The sequence below is a fragment of the Meriones unguiculatus genome, chromosome 4, assembly GCF_030254825.1.
Source record: "Meriones unguiculatus strain TT.TT164.6M chromosome 4, Bangor_MerUng_6.1, whole genome shotgun sequence".
NCBI lineage: Eukaryota > Metazoa > Chordata > Mammalia > Rodentia > Muridae > Meriones > Meriones unguiculatus.
The window spans coordinates 140,707,952-140,732,795 of NC_083352.1; the positions used below are offsets into that span (position 1 = coordinate 140,707,952).

The 24,844-nt window shown below is 40.0% G+C and overlaps 1 protein-coding gene and 1 long non-coding RNA gene across 2 annotated transcripts in view; one reads left to right on the forward strand and one right to left on the reverse strand.

The window, feature by feature from the left end:
* Slx4ip (SLX4 interacting protein) overlaps window positions 1–24,844 on the reverse strand; it is a 174,940-nt gene that overhangs the window by 131,585 nt on the left and 18,511 nt on the right. The gene's annotated exons all lie outside the window — the stretch shown is intronic.
* Window positions 5,615–11,246, forward strand: LOC132653550 (uncharacterized). The gene is made up of 3 exons (XR_009591278.1): window positions 5,615–5,731; window positions 10,754–10,932; window positions 11,093–11,246. It is a non-coding gene; the product is annotated as an uncharacterized LOC132653550 (long non-coding RNA).

The window sequence follows — 24,844 nt, forward strand, 5'->3', positions numbered from 1 at the left end:
GACAAAACTAATGAAAAATTTCCAAGCTGGACATGATGGCACATATGTGTGATCCCAACACTCAGGAGACAGAGGAAGAAGACTTACATACTTGAGACAAAATCTTAAAGAAAGTAATGAACAGACAGGATTTCAGTGTAAGGGACACATTCATGACTTTGGCTAGACAGATTTTTTTCAGTTAAACATAAAAATCACAAATAATAAAAGACTGATAAGCCAGACATTAAAATTTCTTCACAAAAAAATAGTATGAAGCCAAGTGGCTGGCTAGTATAACTTACATAAAGGACACAAACCAATATGAAGAGAAGTCAGAGGAGGTGCCCTCTAGAAGGCTCAGGCAAGAAACTGTGATGTCCAGGCAAGCCTAGACAACCTAGGAAAGTGTGAGACTCAGTCTCAACAACAACAAAGAATAGAGACAAGACAACCTACAGAAAAAAAGAAAAAATAACAAAGGACATGAACCAACTATCAAAAGAAACAATAAAAGTCAACTGTATAATTTCATTTTTCTTGCAAAGGATCAAGAATGGCAAAAATTGTGGCAATAACAAAAATTCTGAAGTACATAGAGACATAAGACAATTATTACTATGTAAAACAGTCTAGTGTGGCCAGACTGAATGGTCCTTTGTAATTCAGCTTTCCAAGTCTTCTGTGAAGAGCTCCCTGTATAACGTCTGTGACTGAGAAGAGCACAAAGCCAAGGAAAACTTAAGTATCCTTTAGAAAAGGTAAACAGCCTATAGTCACAAGAGGGGAAGCTATGTAACAGACACATCCCATAGTTAAATGCATCCATACGTTGACTTCCCCAGTCATAATGTACAATGAGTGGGGAAAGCAACTGCAAAGCACTATGCACAGCACATACAACTGTACTGAATTTGAAAATGTGCAAAATTGGATTAGTTGGTTTGTTGGTGTTTAACTCCTTGGGTTCTTTATATATTCTGGATATTAGCCCTCTATCAGATATAGGGTTGGTGAAGATCCTTTCCCAGCCTATAGGTTGTCATTTTGTGTTATTTACAGTGTCCTTTGCTTTACAGAAGCTTTTCAGATTCATGACAAGGAAAACAACAGAGCCAAAAACTCTGGGCCCAGGGTGGGCCTGCAGAGACTGATGAATCAACCAAGGACTGTGCATGGAGAGGACCTAGAACCCCTGGTTAGATGTAGCCCATGAGCAGCTCAGTCTCCATGTGGGTTTCCTAGTAAGGGGAGCAGGAGCAGTCTCTGGCATGAACTATGTTGCCTGCTCTTTGATCACCTCCTCCTAGAGAGAAAGAAGATACAGACATCCTAACGAGACCTGATAGGCTAGGGTCAGATAGAAGATGAACAGGACCTCCCCTATCAGTGGACTAGGAGAGGGGCATAGGAGGAGAAGAGGGAGGGAGGGTGGGACTAGGAGGATACAAGGGAGGGGGCTACAGCTGGGATACAAAGTGAATAAATTGTAATAAATAATAAATAATTGAAAATTAAAAAAGAGAAAATGCGCAAAACAAGACCAAATGTCCTACATTTGAAAAGACGTGAAGCATACATGGGAATAATAAACCCAAAATAAATAAAAATAGTTATTTCTAGGCCAAAGTTATAGGCTGAAGAGACATATACAGGAAAACATAAATGTTTATAATTTTTAGCCCAATAGTACTGATAATGTATCAGCCATTGGCTTGCGTGATGACTTCCTGAGCATTTATTAATCAATTATGCATCAGAGTTCACATGTGTATATATGTATGTAGGTAAGTGCATATATATAATCTATATATTAAATCTTTCCACACACACATATATATACACACACTAGGAAATATATAATTATTTAATTATAATATATATTAGAAAAGGTAGAAGACTTGATCAAAGGAATCACTTCTGGAGTTAAGAAAGAAAGGTAGGAAGTAAGTGAGTGAATGAGTTCAATTCAGATATAAAAGGTTTCGGGGAAAATGGTAAAACATAACTGCTTAAAACTGTGGTCCTCAACCTTCCTGATGCTGCAACCCTTAAACAGAGTTCCTCATGTTGTGGCGACCCCATCCACCCATAAAGTTATTTTTGTTGCAATTTCGTAACTGTAATTTTGTAACATAAATATTAGTGTTTTCCAATGGTCTTAGTCAATCCCTGTGAAAGGTTTGTTCAACCCAAAAGAGTGGTGACCTACAGGTTGAGAACTACTGACTTAAAAGATAGTTAGAAGATGAAAATAGTGACCACATCTTTAATCCCAGTACTAAGAAAGCAGAGGCAAGGAGAGCTCTTTTAATTTGGGGCCTTCCTGGTTTATATAGAGTTCCAAACCCACTAAAATGACATGGTCTTAAAAAAGAGTGACCCTGGGGTTGGGGATTTAGCTCAGTGGTAGAGCACTTGCCTAGCAAGTGCAAGGCCCTGGGTCCGGTCCTCAGCTCTGGGGGAAAAAAAAAAAAGACAAAATAACAAAAAGACCAAAAAAAAAAAAAAAAAAAAAAAAAAAACCAAGGTAACTAGCACACACAACCTTAAAAAAAAAAGTGACCCTGTCTCAAAAAAAAAAAAAAAGAAAGAAAGAAAGAAAAAGACATGGGGGGGGTGGGGGGGGTGAGGAGAAGAAAGATAGATGGTTAAGCCACAAGATACTACTAATGGTTCAACAGTGACAATAATATCTTGGAAGTGACCAAGAGCTATTTAATTCAACTTAAGGGTCACTCAAAATGATGGAATTACTGTCTTGTGCTCTAAATCTAGCCAAGTCTCCATGCGTGGCTAGAGATCATGGAGCCCAGGGGAGAACCTACTGCTGCCACTTGCCCAAACATTACTAACTGTATTTTAAATACCTATTCTTCTTAACACATAGAAGTCTAGGCCTCATCCTCATGAACGAAGCTCTTTGCAGCAGATGGAGACTGTTTTAAAAAGCCATGACTGGTCAAAGGTAGAGAACAACTAAGCATGAGGTACTCAACCACAGCTGATACATCTACAATACACCCTTTACACCTAAGGCTCAGTGAACACTGCAGAAAAGAGGGTAGAAGACCTGAAGAGACAGAAGTCCAGAGCCAAGACCATGAGCCAAGACCTGCAGAATGCCAATACCAGTTAGCATGCCAAAGTACAGATAGAGAAAATTTTACAAGGCAAAATGTTCCTATAACAGATGAAGATCTACAGGCAGTCAATTGCAGAGAGATTAACGGGGGGGGGGGGGGCTAATTAATATAAATCAGTCTTCTCCAGGGAGGAGCCCCTTGATACATAAAGGTTAGTCTTTTTTAAAGACTAGCCCTCTGATAAACTTGCCCATGTCCTACGTAGTCAGCAGGTACAGATATGCAACAGTAATTGGACTCAACAGGATAGAGATCACAGTCAGACAGACACACACACACGCACACACACACACACACAGAGAGAGAGAGAGAGAGTGCGCACATATAAACTGGAGAGGGGTGCATGGAAAGAGTTGAAGGGAAAGAATATGATCAAAATACATTGTATTCATGTATGAAATCTGAAAGGAAGAAAATAAGGAAGGAAGGAAGGGAGGGAAGAAGGAAGGAAGGATTGAATAGCAAAGTGTGTAACAATGAGATATTTACAAAGTGGAGCCAACTAAGAACAGTGTGACAGAAGTGTCTGTCTTTCTGTATAGTCTCAAATGGGGGAGGCTAAAAGGACTGTGAAAACTATAAGGAGCTACTGAATCACAGGACTCAAGTCAAAACATGAACATCATAAGCTGTGCTGCAGGGGGAAAAGGGGAAAAGACACCAACACAGATGACAAACAAGAATGAAAAATCCTAAGTAACTAATTGAGCAATAACTTCAAAGTGCAGGTTCACTAGGTTTTGTCTACTTCTAACAACTAACACTAATATGGGAAGGTTGGGTTTTTAGTTCCTCTTTTAATTCAAGTTTTTCTGGAAAAGGTACAAAGGAAAGAACTGGGTATTAAAACAACTAGTCACCAGAAGAAAGGGTGCTAGGTTTAGAAAAGTTCAAAAGATAGTGACTCCTGGACAAAGTGATGGTCAAAAAGTCTATGAAACTATGACTCTTAATCTAGTATCTATGAGGTTGTGTTTATTTTTAATCCTCTCTTCATAGCTGTGATGGTTTGAACAAGAAAAGCCCCACAAAGTCCTGAGCATCTGAACGCCTGGTTCCCAGTTGGTGGCGCTGTGTGGGGAGGTTTAGGTGGTGCAGCCCGGGTGGGGTGAGCTCTGAGATTGTGTCTTGTGTCACATCTAGTTTGCTCTCTGTACTTGTGTTGGTAAAATGTTCTTTTGGATTGTAGACACTTTACCCTTGTTCATTCAAATGCTGATTTCTCTCTCCCACTCTCTGGTTTCAATCCGGACATTGCATTGTGATACTTATTCTAAGCATCACCTGTCTCAACTTTGTGTAAACATGCCAACTAGCCACAATGTTGAGCAAGGGAAAGGAAACAGGAAGAGGGAGGAGCCAGAGGACAGGAAGGTGGGAAGCAGAGGAGGAGGGAAAGGCAGACAAGAGCTGGGAGAACAGAGGCAGGATCTTAGAATGACATGGAGAGATGGACTGGACCTAATATATCACTAAAAGCAAGTATAATGTGGGAAATCTAAATGTTAGGAAACTATGCGGGCTTGGAGGTTTAGTACGGGGCAACTATTGTCCAGCATTGTGTTCTAGGTTAATTAAATAAATCATGGTCTCTGTGTGGTATATATTTGGGTATACAGCTGTTTAGGATTAACAGCAGCTTTAATAAAAGATAAACCAATAGTAAATATTAATCGTCACTTACAACATACTTTCTTCTTGTAGCTTGAGATACAGGCTCGCAGCTCCTGTTCCTGCCACCCGCCTGCAGAAAGGTCTCCCTTCCATAATGGACTCAAATCTCTAGCACCATAAAGCAAAATAATCTGTCTTACTCTTGATCATGGTATTTTAACACAGCAACAGAAAAGGAGCTAAATACAAAACTGTAAGAAAAAAATTTACAGGAAAACATATGAGTCAAAATAAAGGGAGCATCTCTTATTACCACTGCTCTGTAGATGCTGTTGTGGAGAGTAAGAACCTACATAGGGCAAGAGCCACTCTCAGAACCAGAAGTGGACGATTTTAATAACCAGCATTGATTCAAGAACAACATAAATCATAAGTAGCATTAATAACTTTACATATGCATACAAAGAAAATTTTAACACTGAAAATGTTCTACAATTTAAAATGATTAAAAAAAAATTTTCCAAAGCCTGTTTTGTAGGCTTGCATGGTAGAGATTTTATCTGAAGACTTTTCACAGTGAGGGTGCTTTTCCAAAGTGTTCATGACCACACAAACATACAAGTGACTTATGAGAGCCTCCTTAAATTTAGCTACTAACAAAGAGAACATTTTCAGGTCCTCATTTTGGCCTATAAAAGATGTATGAGTTGGTGGAACTAAGCAGAAAACTTAAATCAGAGAAAGCATTTAAACCACAAGTATTAGAAAAACTTCAGGAAGGCAGCATAGTAATCTTTAAAAAAAAATAAACCTCATTCAATTTTAACTTAGTCACTCATAGTGAATATATCTCTATCTTAACTACTTTTTTGCAGACTACAAAGAAAATAAGAACCATAAGGCCCATTAGGACATCCAGCCACAGCTGAGCCACCACCCTGTGACGTTCTCTCTGGACCTAACGTGGGCCCTTGGTCTCTGCCTGACACAGGGTAAGGACAAGGTCATCTTAGCAGAGCAACAGGTAGAAGTGAGTTCTGGGGAAATTAGGGAAAGCCCCTGACAAAAAAAACCAAAGTGAAACTTTTCACATGTTCTTTTCTTTTATTTTTTTTCTTTTTTTATTTTTTTCCTAAGAAAAGATTTCCTTTTTGTAAAGCTGGAGAAAAGACTCAGGGACTAAGAGCACACATTGACCTTGCAGGGGACCCAAGTCCAATCCCCAGCACCCACGTGGGGTATCTCCAGCTCCAATGGGATCCACTGCTCTGACCTCAGCACTCAAGTGTGAACGCATGTGCACGTACACTTATTACGTACATATTTAAAACAATACATCTTAAGATATTTTTGTTCCTTGCACCAAATACATAAACTTTTTACATCTATGAGATAATTTTATATTAATTTTCTTTCCTTCAAAATTTAAGGTACATTTTTAAAAATTATCCATTAATTTAGCAGCAATAGAGGAAAAATACAAGCTCAAGTCCAGGGTCCATTATTCTAGAGATACAGATTCCTGCAAGGAGCTACTGGTACAAAGGCGGTAATTATTTCCTCCCTGTATCCCCCTGTGCCAGGAATGTCTACGAAGTCTTCATCTTGTATCACTAACCCACTTGCAACTATTGCCAGGCCAAGGAAGAAGTCCTTTCCATTGGAGCAGCCCAACTCAGGGAAAGTCTAGTGTTGAAGTACACTCAATAGTGTAAGCATGCTGCTTTTGCTGCTGTTTGCCAAGGTGAGGCTTCCAGCAAATAACCACATGGCTGCTTCGGAAACTCTGAAGTAGGCCTATACATGTCTGCAGGAAAATATTCTAAGGGTCTGGTAAAGAAAAGCTCGCAAAATGACATCCAGAATACATTGGCCCCAAACCAGTAGTAAACAGGTACAGAGTTTTGAGTGCTAATGTGCTTAGGATACATAGTATAATCACATTCTGCTAGACATGCTGTCATTGTTTAGTGTCATCTTGGAAGAGACAGCATTGCCCAACCTTACAGCTTAGGGGAAGTATCATCAATGACTCTTGAATGAAAAAAACAAAAGCAGGAACTGAAAACAGCATATTTATATATCTTAGCTACATTGAGAAAGGCAACTACAATTACTCTGCTGAAAATTGAACACACTTTGAAGTTTAATCATCAGTGTCAGGGTAGGAAGGGCCTGACATTATCACTCTAAAACTTTACAAATTAGGAAGCAGAAGTTCAAATTGAGATGCTTGTCCGAAGTTGTGTGGCTCTGTGATTAAGTCTGTACTTTCCTGAGGCCACCACAATAGTACCAACAGCTAGGTGACTTAAGCCAACAAAAGCTGTCCCAATTCCAAGGCCAAGCCCTCTGAAAGTAAGGTTTTCCTGTGGATGTTTTCTCTGAAGGCTATGTAGAAAAAGCTATTCCTTTCCTCTCTCTAGGTTTCCAGTGGCTTAGGTGTCCTATAGCTTTTTGAGAGAATTCTTCATAACATCATCACCACCTAGGTGTCTGTCTCTCTGCCCAAATTTCCACTTCCTACAGGAACCATTCAAATGACTTAGGTTACCTCTTTCCAAGCCATATCCATATGAGGTCACATTCCAAGTCCTGAGTGTTAGTTAGCACACAGGGCTGGTGAATGGCTCAGTGCATAAAAGTGCTTGCCACACAAGCCTGGAAACATAAATTTAATTCCTAGAACCTATCTAAAGGTGAAGAGAACTGACTCCACAAAGTTGTCTTCTGATCTCTGCAAGTCCATTATATCATATCCAGCATGACTAGCAAATAACAATAATAATAATAATAATGTGAAAAAAAAGAATGTCAACACACGATTTTTAAAGACAAAAAAAATAATTAAAAATTTAAATTAATTTAAACTTAAAAATCTTGAAAAAAGAATTCTACTCAGGGCCTAGGCAAAATCCAGTCCTCCCAACTCAGGCCAGTGACCGTTGCCATTATAGGATTTCTCCCTCTTAGGCTACTGCAGGCTGTGCAGGTAAGTGGCTCTACTTAAATTCATATGTGGCTTCCACACAAAAGCTCATACCTTACAACAACAAAACTTTAACTAGCCTGTACACAGAAGCCATCACTCATCTTGTCATAAATGTATTTTATTCTCCTTCCTCAAAATAACGCCTGTAATGCATTTGCTAACATACCTAAATATTTGCTAAATAAATACTTGCTAAAATACCTAGTGTTCAGAGAAAGGTGTATGATAAGCTGTTACTGTGGAAGAACAAATGAAACGTGTGCTGTGCCTATGGCCTTCCTCCAGGCAACACAGCTCCCCAGAAAAGCAAGTGCATGCTTGTTTCTCTTGCTGAGAAGAAACCTTAGGTCCTGGAATTGCCAACAGACTCTGATGTCACCTGCTGCTTGGCTGGCACATAAGGCATGCTCAGAGGCACTGAGACCACAGCTCATCTGACCCTGGGCTTCAGCTTGGTGGCCTTCGAAAAAGGCCTCTGCTGGAACTATTCAATCATCACTCCCCCTGCTGCCTAAGTATTCTTGAGTCTGAAGATCATATTGTCTCACGATTTTCCATTATAAATTAATGACATCTGTAATACTGAGTCATAAAATCTCAGTCCAAAGAACCATATTAAAAATTACATGGAACTGAATTCTCTAAGTGGCCTCTTGACAAACACATTACCCACCCTTTTCCATTAAGGCCTTTAGAATCCTGATCTACAGCTGGCCTTGGAAAATTGGGAATTAAGTTTAACTACAGAAGAACAGCACAGTTTCTTAAAGTAACAAATGTGAAGTGAGGAGCATTAGACTAGGTTTTGATTTTGTTGTTTTTGTTTTTAACCTTTCAAGAACTAACGAACTAAGGACTCATTTTTCCATGGAGGACAGGGACATTGCAAGCTGGAAGGACATGTGATCTGCTCTAACCCAAACCTCTCTTCACTGAGTGAGATACTAAGGCCCAAAGAACCAAGCAAGCAAAGTAATCGACAACACTCACTCCTTTTCTGACTATTAATGTGTGGGGGGAAGATCAGCATGAAGACCTGATTTCAACAGCCCTAATATGAAAAAGTAGGGTAACAAACTACTTGGATCACAAACCCAAGCATGTAATCAACTACTGATACTATGCCAACTGAAAACATTGTCTACTGTCTTCCAAATACTTCTATTTGAACCCATAATCTGTACTACTCTGAGTCTTCCTTACAGAATCTTCTTATTGCAGCAGGCATAGGCTAATGCAGAGACCATAATTCGTCAAAGTGCCAAAAATACATTACTTTTGAGGGTATGGCCCTATATCACATATCTTCACACACCCAAAGCTCAAGAAAATGCTTGCTACACAAGCATGAAAGAAATAAGGTGAAGATGCCAGGACTGGTGATGCATGTGTTTAACCGTAGCACACAGGGGGCAGAGGATCTCTAAAGTTGAGGACAAGCCAGTCTACAAATTGAGTTTGAGGGACATCCAATTTACATATCAAGTTCCAGCCTGTCTTAGATAGATAGATAGATAGATAGATAGATAGATAGATAGATAGATATAAAGAACAACTTAGGAAGACATCAATATTGATCTCCGGCTTCCATGATAAAAACACAGACACATACAGGGATATGTACAAATTTATATACCATACACACACAAACGTACAAATCCATATCACACACATGAATATGTGCATACACATACATCACACACAGTGATATATCCAAAGTAAGATTTAATGCTAATGGAGGCAGAATAAGGGTATGTCTGTTCAGATGTCCCTTTGACACCCTGCCTTCAGAGTTAGGGACTTTTTTCTCTCTGAGTATAGGGAGGGTTCTTCCAGAACAAAAATCTTACAACTTTCTCAAGAAAAAGACCAGAACTACCTCTCAGGCCAGGGAGGGCAAGACAATCAACTGTTTCTGATGCATCATAAATCCCAGTGTCATATCTAGGGTTCTGTGTTCTTAATCCTATGTTTCACAGATGGCATTGCATTGCAGCTGGAGATAGTATCCCTGAACCTCATCACTGAAGCAGATGTCATTGCATTGCAGCTAGGGAGAGTATCCTCGAACCCCATCACCAATTTTTATAGGAATTTATTTATTTATTTATTTATTTATTTATTTGCTTCTACTTTCTTTTATAGCCAAGAACTAATAAAAACCTAACTCTGCACTGAATGGATTTGGCATCTTTGTCAAAAATCAGGTGTCCATAAGTATGTGGATTTATGTCAGGGTCTTTTATTTGATTCCATTGATCCACCAGTCTGTTTCTATGCCAGTACCATGCAGTTTTTAGTACTGTTGCTCTATAGTACAGCTTGAGATCAGGGATGGAGATACCTCCTGAAGATCTTTTACTGTAGAGAATTGTTTTAGCAATTCTGAGTTTCTTGTTGTTCCATATGAAGGTGAGAATTTTTCTTTCAAGGTCTGTAAAGAATTGTGTTGGTAATTTGATGGGAATTGCATTGAATCTGTAGATTGCTTTTGGTAAGATGGCCATTTTTATTATATTAATCCTGCCAAGCCATGAGCATGGGAGATCTTTCCATCTTCTGATACCTTCTTCTAATTCTTTCTTCAGAGACTGGAAATTTTTTTCATACAAGTCTTTGACTTGCTTGGTTAGGTTCACACCAAGGTACTTTATGTCCTTTGTGGCTATTGTGAAGGGTGTTGTTTCCCTAATTTCTTTCTCGGCCCTTTTGTCCTTTGTATACAGGAAGACTACTGATTTTTTTGAGTTAATTTTGTATCCAGCCACTTTGCTGAAGGTGTTAATTAGCTGTAGGAGTTCCCTGGTAGAGTTTTTGGGGTCACTCAGGTATACTATCATATCATCTGCAAATAGTGATACTTTGACTTCTTCTTTTCCAATTCCAACATCCAGGCTATTTTCATCTAAATAGTACCCAATCCATACTAAAAATTCTCCTTAATAGTCATATTTTTATTATTAAAACTAAAGAGAACACACTCAACCCATAAAATTGTGACATTATTTCCTCCGTGTTATAGATCATGACAATAAATGAATCAACAAGCACAAAAGATGAGGAGATGAACTAGTAAGTTGACCATCCTGAAAATTCACCGAGGCCTCTCAACCTGGAAAAAAGGCCACTGAACAAATATGGTGACTGTGATCCTAGCACCTAAAAGGCAGAGGCAGGAGGATGCTGCCAATTCTTGGCCAGGTGGGTCACAGGGTAAGATCCACTGTTTCTATCAATATATAACTTCAGCTTTAGCTGCCCAGTGCTATGAGTATGAGTTCAACACATGAGGCTCTAAGTTTCTTCCCATTTTTCTGAGGATTGTATCTGTTGGTTTAGACTTCAATGGTTTTGTTTTAAGGCTAAATCCAGCAATGAAGTACAGGCTGCCATGAACTCTTCTGGCAATCTTCTGGCATCAGCCTGCCTGGTGCTGGAATGACAGACATGCGCTGCTGAGAAGACTCTTGGTTTGAACTTCTGTACCACAATAATAAATAAATAGAACTGCTTCATTAGCACAGATTTGCATACCACAAAATCATCACTTCCTGAGTTTCGGTAAATGTATACAGCTGTAGGGCTTTCTCCATAATCTAATTTTAAAGCACTTCCATCACTTCCAATAGCTCTACCCACCTTTCTTCCGTAAACTGTGGAAAATGGCTATTTGGGAAGCAGAGCTAACTACGGGGAGGGGAGGTGTCCAGTCTAGCCTGACCCTGCCACCCCAACAAGAAGCCCACTATGAACTATCCACCACAACGCTAGGTGAAGGCCGACAACCATCTCACTTCAACTGAACTTTCCCTGCAGAGACCATCTTCTCCAGCTCTAGAAAGATTAACCAAATGCCAAGTCCTCAGACGATAGCTTTAAGAAAAATCAAATCAGCATCAAATACAGAGGGAAGAATGTAAATACTCATTTACAGTATCTGAGACAGGCAGGATGTGTGAAAGAAGCACACAAAACCAAGATTAAGGTTCACAGCACAGCTTTCATCCTGCTTCCATCAAAGGCACAACACAAAAAGAAAACAGCATCAGAAGGCATGTGCCCAGCCCCCAAGGGAACAGAATAAAGAAACAGGAATGCCCAGTTCTACAAAGGAGGCTGGGGCCCAGAACTGACCTTTGACCACCTCAATCCTCCATGCATCTATTTCCCTAAAGGTCTTTTCTAAATGGCAAGGACTATGAAAACAAGAGCCAGGAGATTCCGGTTCTCACTCTAAATTACTCCTGCCCTCCTACTTCCTAAAATAATGTGCTTTAGTGGAGTTTGTAAAAGGTAGTTATGGGTATTAATGGTTTTAAATTATAAATCACTATAAGTAGTTGTCTTATTACTAGATAAGATGATTCTAAATCTGTATCAACAAGAGAGCAGTGTCGATCTGTATCAAGGAGTGTGGCTTTACTTCCGAGAACAGCTTGAAAGCTGACTACCTCTGACATAAGCAGGGGACTCAGTCTCCACCTAGCACCTCTGTAGAAACTGGTCAGCAATATGGCTTGGTTCCAGCATTGTAAGAGTGAAAGCAAGTGACCTGAAAGCACCTGTTGTCATAAGTAGCTGGTTAAATGTTGGCTGCCTCTTTTGCTTTTACAAAAGCTCTTAAGGAAAGTTTGTAACAAGAAACCACTATGCACCTGTAACCCCAGCAGTTGGGAAGTGGAGTCAGGAGGATCAGGAGTTCAAGGCCAGCCTATGACTCTGTCTCAAAACAATCAACCACGTAAGAAAAGAAATATAAAACCCTTGAATTTGCTGGACATATCAGCATATGCCTTTAATCCCAGTATTTAGGGGAGGCAGATCTCTATGAGTTCAAGGCCAGCCTCTCTATCAACTGAGTTCCAGGCAGCCAGGGGTTTAAACTGCTGAAATAAAATGCCAATGAAGATGAAGAGCAATCTAAGTAATCTTAAAACTGGTTCATTTCTAGATGGTATCTTTAATTTGTCTAATGTGAAGGCTTGCTTAATAAGTACTATAATTGAAAAGTCCTGTCAGACACTGGTTTGAACATTAGGTTTAGGTACTCAAAGGTCAGTCCCCAGCGACCTGCTGGTGCGATTTTAAGAGGCACAGGAAATTTTAGGAGACGGGACCTCATAGGAGCAAGTAAGTCACAGGAGACAGTCCTGAGGATCTAGATCTTTTTCCATCAGTCAGTCTACCTGTCTGTCCTTGTGTTTGATTCTGTGGTTGTCTATGTTTCTTTCTTCCTCTGTCTGGGGGAGAGGGCACGTGTACACACATGTACAGACAGGTGCACACGTGCAGATGGGTTTTATATGTTTTCTGCAATCCAAGGGACCAAATCCAGGGCTCAGTGCATGTCAGCCAAGCACAGGGGTATACCCCTCTCTTACACATGTAGTAATATGTCTCAGGATTTTAACAAGACTGAGGAAGGAGAGAAGACATTTTTGGTGTTAGGAAGAAACCTGTGACTGGTACTGATCTCCGAAAAAATCCAGATGAAATACATGGGTGTTAGTGTTAGATTGGTACTTTTTAAAACCAGTATTCAGACTGAACAGAGCTCATTTAAAACTCCTCACAGTATTGAAAATGGATGATGGGAACATTAATGTTCACCACATTCCTCCCCTTGTGCAAAATTTTCCATAAAAGGTTTCTTCAAAAATCTACACATATATACCCTTCCCGTGACCCCTGCTGTGCAGGGCTGATTAATGTAAATTTTACAGAACACACCCTTCTATGGATAATTTTAACTTTTCCTAAAAATAAGCATTCTAGTCACCAACCCAAGAATGGGGCAGTGGCTCAGGAACGCAATGTCATGGCAGATGGAGAGTCGGCCATGGTGGGAAGTGAAAGAGAAGCAGGCAGCAACGGAACTGCTGCAGCAGCAGTAGGCCTTTCATCAACTGCTGGAAATAATAAGCAGCCAGTAGCAAATCCCACTCATCAGTGGCATTAAAAACGCTGACGCTATAGCACATTTTCAGTTGTTTTACATGCTAGAGGAAGTATGCAGAGTGCTGAATCAGAAACAAATATGCAGACTCATAGGTGACTCATGACTCTCTGGAATGCATTTAGTGCTTCAAATTTAAGATTTAAGACCCGAGTCATACTACTGAAGACTGAGTATCCTCTCCTGACACATAATATCACCTACAGAGTAGACATCCAGAAATTCTACTAGAGTGACTTGACATACTCTTTGCTACTTTTTTGCAGTGTTATGTTTAATCACAGTAATACATATACACGGAGGGTTGTGCCTAACACTAATTTGCCTCAACCTTCTCGCTAATAATAAAACCAGCTGTAAACTGCATGGAAGGCAGTGGTGACTGTCCTTGCCTCCAGGAACCCAGAAAATTCTCAAAGATCAGATATATTATAGCTGTCTCTTAAATGTCACTGAGGTCCCTCTACATATGAGCTGCAGGAATGTAAGTGTATGGAATTGCCAAGATTAAAAAAAAAAGCCATCTTTACAAGTCTCTAAATTAGAAAACAGAATGTATATCATCTGGAGGAATCTATGCTTTTTTTTTGGACAGATGCCACACCGAGGGTGGGCAATGGTGACCCATATGTACGTAGTGGCGCTGCCCTTGAACCACAGTTTATGCAGTGAATCTCCACATCTGTTCAACTAGCTTTCAGAAGTTTGGCAGTAGCATAGCACTCTTGCAGGATATGTCACTTGGGGAATGGGTCAACTGTGTCCTACAAAGCGCACTGAGGAGCAGTCAGATACCAGCAGAGAGAGAGTGGCATAGAAATGTAGAGATTACAATCCTCTAAAACAGGCCCACAGTAGAGCTGCCCTGGAGTAGGGTCTCTGGCAGCCGAAAGCTGTCCCCAGACCTTCACAAAGCTCAACAGTACTTTGTCAATTCATTCTGAGTCACTCACAGCTCTCAAGTCATAAAATACTTTTTCCCAGTTCCTTTTAAGTTTGGGAGGATTTGCTACTTCCTTCAGAAGAGACTTGACTAACATTATACCAGGCCAACATACTTTTTATTGCCTCTATATTAAGTTCTCTGGGCAACTTTTGCATTGCTTGACCTATTCCGCAGAGATTTTCATCTCATCCCATGGGAACAGTTAACTTATATGGTCCCCTCCACTCTTGTCCCAAAACAGTGAAAGGATGAGGGTGAGAGGCAAGACTGCTATGGAGCACAACAAGGAAGATAAGCCTTTCCACATGGACATACCTAAGCCCACAGCTTCCCAGAAGAAAGAAAAGGCAAAGGTGGCCAGGCCTGAAAATGCAGGTGCTAACAAGAAGCCAAAGCAAGTCATGGCAAGGGCTCAGCAGTCAGTGTCATCTCAGAAAGCACCTCTGCCTCTGAATCAGGAGGCTCTAAACACAGGCTAAAATGCTTCTCACTTTGAGGGCTGGGCTTAAAGCAGAAGTAAAGAAAGCAGCCAGCAGACATGGAAAAGCCCAGGCTGGCTCAGACACAGGGCCTAGATCTAGGGCCCTTCTGGCCTTCCTTTCGGGGTTTGCCATGATCACGAAAGAACAAAGAGAAAACTCTACATGGAGCAGAACAATGGTGCTCTTGGGGGACTCCTTAATTGGCACTGGAGACTCCAGCAAACACTGTGTATAACTCCATCATGTGGTTAACAATCTTCCAACACAGCAGATCAGAAACATCACCTTTAGAACCATCTGAAAACTTTGCTTATACAGGTCTTCCTTCCCTAGATTCACAATACAGTTAGATTAACAGACCAGCCGCAAGATTTTCAGAATAATCAGAACTCTGGGTATCTTTGAATGGAATTTCAAAATAAGCTACTTCATGAAACACTCTGACAAAAATATGAATCATAAAGATTAACATTACAGTGATGACTGTTACAATTTCTAATATTTATTAAGACGGTTACCTAGCACCGTGCTAAACACTTTATATGCATCATTTTATTTAACCCTCACAACAACAGATGACAAAAGTAGCACAATTAGAGTAGGTGCTGATACTGCTGTCCTGGGGAACACACTGAGCATCAGTGCCTCAGAGACTGCATGCTTTTTCTCTCCAACCCCACCTCCTGGCTGAGCTTCCTGACTCCGATGGTTCTGGCCATGTAGCATCAAGGCAGAAACACGGGGCCTCAGTCTCTCCCATCAGGCCTGGTCTGCAGGCTTAGCACTATCACTGCCCGATACCTAAACCAAATGCTGTACAGCCCACTCAACTTTTTCTTTCTTCCACCCACCAGCAACCTGAAATACCATGTAACTCAGATGATCACACACCACAATGCATTTTCAAACCTGCACTTAATTTTAAGCATATTTTTAAATAGTTACATCTTTTTAGGGTTAATTTTAACAATAAAACAGGGAAGACTGTTTGTCTTGTTTGAATTCCTTATGACATTATATATATGTGTGTGTGTCTGTGTGTGTGTGTGTGTGTGTGTGTGTGTATTGGTTCCTATACAACATGATTAAATACCTAAATACCTTTATATTAAACAATAATACTTCAATCTGGAGCAGGGGGAACTGTATGAAGTAGTAAGAAAGAGAAAGGGACAGAATAAGAACTCTATGCTAACATGAACAATTTTACTAGAAGTGAGTTACAAGTATACCTACTTAATTAACCCTAATATTTAAAGATTTCTTCTTATTTTTAATGGCAGAGAGGCAACAAGGGGACAGAAAAAGAGTGCTACAATTCAGAAGAGGGCATTGGATTACCAGCAGCTCAAGTTATAGCTCATGATAGGTCACCCAGTGTAGATGCTCAGCAGAACTCAACGCCAGTCCTCCACAAGGGCAGTCCATGCTCTTAACCAGAGTCATCTCTCTAGTCCTGACCCTAACGTTCAACAGATGGGTACAGAAGCTCGAAACAACTTAAGTTTCCAAAGTACAGGTTAGTAATTAGGCCCTGACACCAACTCAGCTCAAATTACTTTCATACACAAAGAAGAATTTTTCAAATAAAAACATTAGATTTTTTTGAAATTCCCAGGCCGTCCATGTATATTTGTGAAGCCCAGAGACTACCTGATTCAACACCTCACTGAATTAAAAATGGGAAAATCATGACAATGGGAAAACCAGACAACTATATGGCTGTTAGTGTCAGTCCCTCCTTCATCTTTGAACATGGACACTGACTTTCCCACCGCACAAGGTCTCATCCCTCTCCTGGATGTAAAACAGCACAGTATATGGAGCGTGTGCCAATTCTAGAGAAGCCTCAGAAAGTCTAGCAGCTAACACTGTGCTTGTGCCCTGAAGATGTTACTGTCACAGTAAGCAAATTAAAGCCAGCCATCTAAATGATAAGACGCCACTTGAAAGCAGAAAGGTCTCCTGGAAAGAACTGAAAAGGGGAGTGAGGGCCTGAGTTTTGTAGCCACACTACTAACTGTACAGATCCAAGTGAGTGACGCCAGGAGAAACCATATTAAAGCAGGAGCCATCCAGCTGTTCCCTTCCCACCCACTGTGTAAGTCTGGTAAGCTACAGAGATAACTGAAGGTAATGGAAGTTGACCCTAATCAGGAATCAGTAATGAGGACTAAAATCTAACTCTCCTGACTGCTAATCATAGCTACCTGCCAACGTGAATAACTCAGAGTATAAACTGAAAAAGAGGACACCAAACAGAATGACAAGCCATATAGCCCCTCCAGAAACAGATCAAAACTGTTTCTTTACTTAACTTGGTCATGACGAGGCTATGAAGAGTGCACTAGCGCTTCTGTTTCACTCTTCTGCTTTTCAAGTTTGACACAATTTCTCACTGCAAACTCCCTGAGGATAGAGGCAGATGATCAGGCTTGCCTATGTCTCAAATGCCTCACCAGGGCTTTGCAGGCAAAGACAAATAAAGACTTTGGTAACTGAAACCTCACATATGAAAAGAATTAGACTAGTCCTCACTCCAAAGAATTATGAGTCCAAGAACAAATAAGAAGTGAAGGCCAAGTCCCTCTACTGCACAGAACATCACTGTAAAACAATTACTGAGGGCTCCATGGCATGCATAGAATGTTATTTTTTCAAAAACGTTCATAGCATTAGAACTTTCACTATTAACTTGATATCAAAAGTCCCAGTGAGACAGATAATACTGTTATTTCTATCTGTAGATAAAGAGGTGGTTGTTCAGAGAATGAACATGCTTTCATAAGTGTCATTTTATAAGTGAAACCTCAAGATAAACTCGGGAATCCTAGGTAAAGTCAAATGTTAGTTTCCATTCTTTCCTCAAAAACCTAATGATTTAAATTTCAAGAAGTGGCTAGGAAATGGCTCAATGGATAATGAATGAGTGTTTGGGTTCAGATCTCTCAGACCATGGAAAGCCAGTACAGAGGTGTGGGTCTATAACCACAGCACTTTCAAAGCAAAATGGAAACAGAGATAGAAGAACTGCTGGAATTCACAGGCTACCTAGCCTGGCACAAGCAGTGACAGTAAAGATGTTGTCACAAACAAAGGAGAAGGTAAGGACCAAACCCCAAGGCTGTCATCTCTGATCTCTGAATAGCATTCATGTCGTGTGTGTGTGTGTGTGTGTGTGTGTTTGTGTATATGTGTGCATGCATACTATAAAAGAATCTGAAGAGACAGGCACAAATGAAAGAGAATCATAGAACTGACATCAAGAATAAGATGCCGTTACTCATCCATAACATTTAATACATTTTACAAGTAATGAGAACCGGTATGCTTGCAGAACCTTTATGATGTCATACTTTTGTGAAACAAACAGCAGAACATTCTTTTCTAATGTCACAGAAAATATATCACATGTGTATATACATATATGTGACTACACCAGGTTTTCAAATAACTACAGAAGTAACAAATAAAAAGTCTTAAATTCAAAGTATTGTCACATGCTACTCACATGTGACAGAATGACACATCAGAGTCTAACGTCCTGTATTACTTAATGCAGATATTCCATAAGGTCCCAAAGAAGTACCTAGAAGGAGGGTAAGCAAACACTGTGCATGTTTAGAGTATATGGAAAATGAGGGCATGGCTGCACTCTTAAGACAATATCAGTGCCACAGAGTTCTCAGGGACTGTGAACTACAGGGACAAACAATATCCACTTCATCCCTGACTTCCTTAACCAAATATCCCCCAAACTGGCATTGACTAGAACAATGACAAGAGGTTAGCGGGAAGAGCAGTAACCAGAACAACACTTTTCAGTCTCTTTTGGCCCCTTCTAGCCCCTACTGCTAAAACAGGCCAGGGCCTCCAAGCTTTCCAAAGACAACAGGAATTCTTATGCTCAGCACAGCATTTCTAGTCCTCGCCCCCCCCCCCTTTGGTTTTTCAAAACAGGGTTTCTCTCTGTGTATAGCTTTGACTATCCTGGAACTCACTCTGTAGACCTGGCTAGCCTCAACCTCACAAGGATTCGCCTGTCTCTGACTCCCAAGTGCTGGGATTAAAGGCGTGTGACACCACTGCCCAGGGCATTTCTAGATTCTTGAGCCTAGAACAAAGCACACAACAGGGAGTCTCTGCCAGTCTCAGAATTTCTCTGAGGCCACTCTGGATAGTTGTGGTAGTTGTGACGGTTCCCACAACAGTGTTCAGTGTGATAAATTCTAGCAAGTATGTTCAGGCAGAAGCAATAAAAATACACACATACATAATAGACTCTGGAAGTGTGTACGTGTACACAACCAACAGGCGAAAAGACGGGCATTTAGGGTTTTGCGTTAACCTGGGACTGAGCCAGCCATTTTAAGAGCACTTCATTGTTCTGCTTCCTTGGATCAGTGTTTAGAGAAGTTACCTTGGTAAGTATAGAACAATGATGCCCTCTACAGCCCTCAGAGAGAATCATACAGTTTGTAAAAGATCCTGAGTCTACCTTTCCAGTAATGATATTTTTAATACCAGAAGATAAAGTAAAACACATACTTTGTATGTACATCAGGAAAAAATCATTACAAGGAAAAGTGTTACAGTTTAAAACTGAAGAGCTAATTAAAACATAATAATGAATGACAGACGCAAATTCTACATGCTGTCATTCTGGTTCTCTGTTTAAGGAGAATTAACTAGGTAACTGTTGGTGTGCTGGGGCAATAGCTCAGAGGGTAAAGTGCAAGCATAAGAACCCAACTTGAACCTACAGAACTCAGGAAAAAAAGCTGCACACGTTTGCAATCTTAGCACCATGGAGACAAAAACAATGGATCCTGAGATGGACAGACCAGCCTATTTGTTAAGTTCTAAGCCATTAAGAGATCCTACATGGATGGATCCTGTGGAATGAGACCACAGGTCATCCTCTGGCTACATATATGTGCACATGTATACAGTCAACCACACACACATAAATATGCATAAGCATATACAAATAAATAGAAGCTGTTTGTAAAAGAAGTATTAAAACTATTTTCAAAGTCACTGGAGACCCCTGTGGAAGAAATAGGGACAGAGAGAACTTTAAAGTAAAGGATATACCACAAATTAAAGATGACACATTCCCTGACCAGAAAAAAGCCCTGAGGAAAGAAACACAGAAAGAGTGGTACTGGCCAACTCAGCAATACTGTAGACTATCAAGGCCCTGAAGATATAAGAGACACAGAAGAGGCTGCTCTCTGGGGTGTCCTAGGACAGTGTGTACAACATATGACAGTAAGTTGCACGGAACATAGAGTAGGGTGTAATTAGAACAGGAAAAGTTCGGCTCTATATCAAAGAACACAAGATTCATTCATCAGGCAAACCTGGAGGAGACTGGCAAATAGGTATGGAAGAAAAGATAAGAAATAATAAGAGAAAAAAAATCACAGGCCAGGTGACCACAGGAAAAACAAATACATCAGTTCCGCAGGAACAGGTGGGCCATTCTCCCACGTTACAAAATGAAAAATAAGAGTTGTTAAGAAGGAAATGGACAGTAATTACCAGAGTGCAGTCTGAAAGTTGACATTAGCCCTGATTAAACAAAAAGAATTAATCATTTAAGCAAGAAAACAACATAAAGTACATGGTGTGCAGAAACAGCACAGATACTTGTCCAAATGAATGAGTGGCAGGAGGGAGCCAGCAGAGAGAAGGCAAATGAGGAGCTTCCACGGTATCGCAGGAAAAAGGAGCAATCTCAAGGTGCTAGGACAAGCAAGGACAGTGCAAGGAGAGCCAAGAACCTATGAATCAAAGCCAGCTCAGATGAAAACTAGATGAGGTTGTAGCAATGAACTTAAGCAGAAACTATTCAGAACCAAGTGGGAAGCTGAGGCTTAAAAGAGGATGATAAGCCAAGAGGATGATAAGCCAAGGCTGGACATTTTTTTTTTTTCAGTTAAAAAAAAAAAATGCTTATATTCCAAGGAAAAAGACTGCGACATGGAGGCCTGAGAACTGACCATCTGGCCAGACAGAATGCTTGAAGAAAGAAGATTCATTTCAAAAACAAATAAACCCTTTTGTTTTAAAGCCACCAACAGCCCAAGCAAATACCCTATGGTATAAAAAGGTACTCCAAAGCTCTACACCATGGTAGAATTAACCCAGTAATATCAGTAAGCTGCTAGCAGTTTTGTTCCAGTTCCATCAAGTAATCAGCTGCAGGCATTTCACAACCTGGCAATGCAACAATGCAGACTTGGTGGAAACCTGCAGTCGACATGAGCAGAGCACACTGCCAGCCACTACACTATACCCTGTATACCTTCAAAAGAATAAAGCTCTCAAAAACAAAACAAAAGAAAAACAAAAAAACAAAGAACAAAAACAAACAAAAAAAAAACCCGATGAGGTTGCAAAGGTGTTAAATTTAAGAATCAGGAGAGGAAACACAGGGGTCCTTCTTGGGCTTTAGAAGTTTGGCAAAGACAAATGTCTTTGTAAAAGTGTTCTCAGGGCTACAGGTCACTCTCTTTACTCAAATATATTTTCTTCTAAAGACCAGAATTACTTTAAAAAAAAATTATTATTCTTTTAGAGCACTTCAGTTTTAGCTTTCTTACGGTTTAGAAGGTTAGTAAGTAGAATTCAACCTATGTGGACATACTTGCTTCAATCTTATTTTCAATGGCACACACAAGATCAATGCATCAATTTTCAAATAATCAGTGCTGACACAGTCGGTGGTGCATTCCGCTTTAGGTACACCAAAAACCTAGGACACAGGATGTCAGTGATTCACAGCAGCAGGCAAGCAAGACAAAAAAACCTGACAACCCATCTGCTATTCAACTGCCTCTCTAGAGATGTAACGCACTGCTCTTCCCTTTCACTTTTACTATAGCAGGGAAATTACATTAGTTCTTGAGCATACTTAACTTTTTGTGCTATTCTATAGAATGCAAAGACTAATGTTAACTGAAATTTAGAGCTCAGTAAAATTGCTATCAAGGAGAAGAAAGAAAAAGAATGAATAGTAAGGATATAAAGAAAATTTTAAAATACAGTAAACTCGTATTTCCTTTTAAACATTAATAAACCTTTAAGTCACCTACTTTAAATTTAGAAAACAGCTCAGGCTTCTACACAAGTCACACCCCCCCCCCGACACACACACATAACCCAAAGAAAAAGTGGACAATGTGGAACAGCAAAAAGTAGATGCTGTCAGCCTTCTGCAGTGGTGGGAAGGGGCGAAGGGTCACTGCACATTCCCTGTAGAAGACAAAGCCAGATCCACATTCCAGGGAAATTTGGCTGGTCCAAGTTTTCCTTAAATACAGATTGGCCTGCCTGTCACTAAGCCAGGCTCTATAATCTTCCCAGGCTGCCATTGCTAGGGAAGCCAGGAATCCCTTCTAATTAATCAACTCTTACAACAAAAATTTTCCCACCCACCCCCCAAAAAAAAGTAAGTTGTGGGGAGGGGAAGTAGCAAAGCAGTCTTCATGGCCAAAAGAATCTTAGACTTTGCTGTAATACCAAACTAATCCAAGAAAACAGATGCAGGAAGCAGAGGAAATGATCTACAGAGACAGACAATGAGCTTGGGAGCTTGTGCTGTACTGCTCCTCTAGAGCCCAAGTTAAACATGTTAAATCTTAAAATGTAATTACTGAGAATGAGGTCTGGCAACATTTTATACTTCTTAAAGCCAGGAATGGGACCATGAACTTTTCCTGAGGCAGATACCATACAAATTATTGGACATTTTAAACAGTAATTTATTGTTCTGATTTCTTTTCTCTACCATTTTGTATTTAATAGATAAACATTCATGATTAATACCTGTATGTTCATATTTATTTCTATTTGCTTTGGACTTGACTGATGCTTGTAGCCATTTTAACACAAGATTAATTTCATTGAATGCTTCTATTACATGCTTTAAGCAGGTGAGAGCATTTACAGCCTTTAGACCTGTTCTGCCAGGGCCAGGAGGAACTCAAGGATACAGCTCTTGTCTGGCATGCATGAGGCCCTGGCTTAAATTCTCAGCACTGCAATGTGTGTGTGCATACAGGAGCACATGCATGCTGTCCAATAAAATTGCTACTAGCCACTTGCGCCTACTGAGCATTTGATAAATGGCTAGAAGAAACTGAGATGTGCTATAAGAAATATTTACACACATATTATAAAAATAAAGCAATGTGTGTGCATATATGTATGTATACTTTGCAAGCAGTAAGACCTCCCTTTATTATAACTACTCAAATCAGCCCAGCATAGCATAAGCAGCCAAAGACAACAGATTAAAACAGAAGTGGCTGTGTACATATAAAACTTTATTTTCTAAAACAAATGTCTGTTATGTGTGCTTTAGTTTGCTAACTTCTGTTTAAACCTAACCTTTACTTGAGTCTATAAGTTTATACAATTCTGGATATTTTAAAATACTGGGATGGGACAAAGCCTTCAATCACTACACAAGCTTGGAGAGACATGCCCCTGCTGTTGGCATTTCTACCAATTAGGTTGAGTCACTGCAGTGGAAGACAGACCTCCCTGTTGTAAACTGCAGGGATTTAGACATCGAGAGATCATGAAAGCTCCTGTTCCAAGGACTCCCCTCTTAGAAACTGCTGACATTTTCTGGAAATCTGGCCCAGGAGGCAATTAGAGATGAGAGTTCAAGTCTAGGGACTCAAGAATTAAAGAGAAAGAAAAAAATCAAAACCACTCAGATGCACCAAGGTCTGAAGAACAGTCTTCACTTTAAAAACAGAAAGTTGTTACAAAGTTAAACCCATTTCTGGGGAAGTCTTACCAGTAAACAATCCAGACACAAAGGGCACACTGTTTGGTGCCCATTAGTTGGTCTGCTACTTTTCAAGACATGATGGAAGTATTTTTCAACCCAGGTTGTCAAAAAGTAGATGCATCTCTATGAAAACTCTTTATAAATTTATTCATTAAAGTTTTATTTATTTACTTATATTCTGCATACTACTTAGAGGTGGTTTAAGATGCCATATCAAACATACGTCCAAAAGACAGGTGTAAAAATGCTCAACTGTAATCCCTGTACTCAGAGGCAGAGGAAGGGGGAACTCTGAGTTCAAGGTCTGAATGCCAGGGCTACACAGAGAAACCCTGTCTCAAGAAACAAAGCAAAACAAAACAAAAACAGCCCCAATTGCCACTCACCAGTGGCAACAGACTGAAACTTAGCTATTTCATCTGCTATTAACATCATGCTTCTATGTTTGAACAATACTTTCTTACTATTTCCACTTTATATGTCATCTCTGGAAAATGAGGATGCAATGCTTACAACCGTCTTCCCACGCTTCTCTTTCCCCAGCCTTCCAAAATCTAGAGTTCACAATATCATGTAAGCTTTGCTCAAAGTTGAGCCACAGATTATGTTTACTTTCCTATTTTACACAATCTCTCTCTACTTAAGATTTAAGAGTTATATCATTATATCATTTCTCTTTTGTTATTTTTATTAGTTTCCTAAATTCCTATGACTAAATCATTCCCAGGCTCTACGACAGACCTACCCCCACCAAAAAAAACACATATAATGTATGAGTGTGTATAATGTATATACATGTATATACACATGTACAAATACATACATACACTTATTCATACATTTAAATATACAAGGTATCTTCCTCTTTTCCATTTCTTGTTGTCTTGCAAGGAACCCTCCTTCCTATACCAATCAAG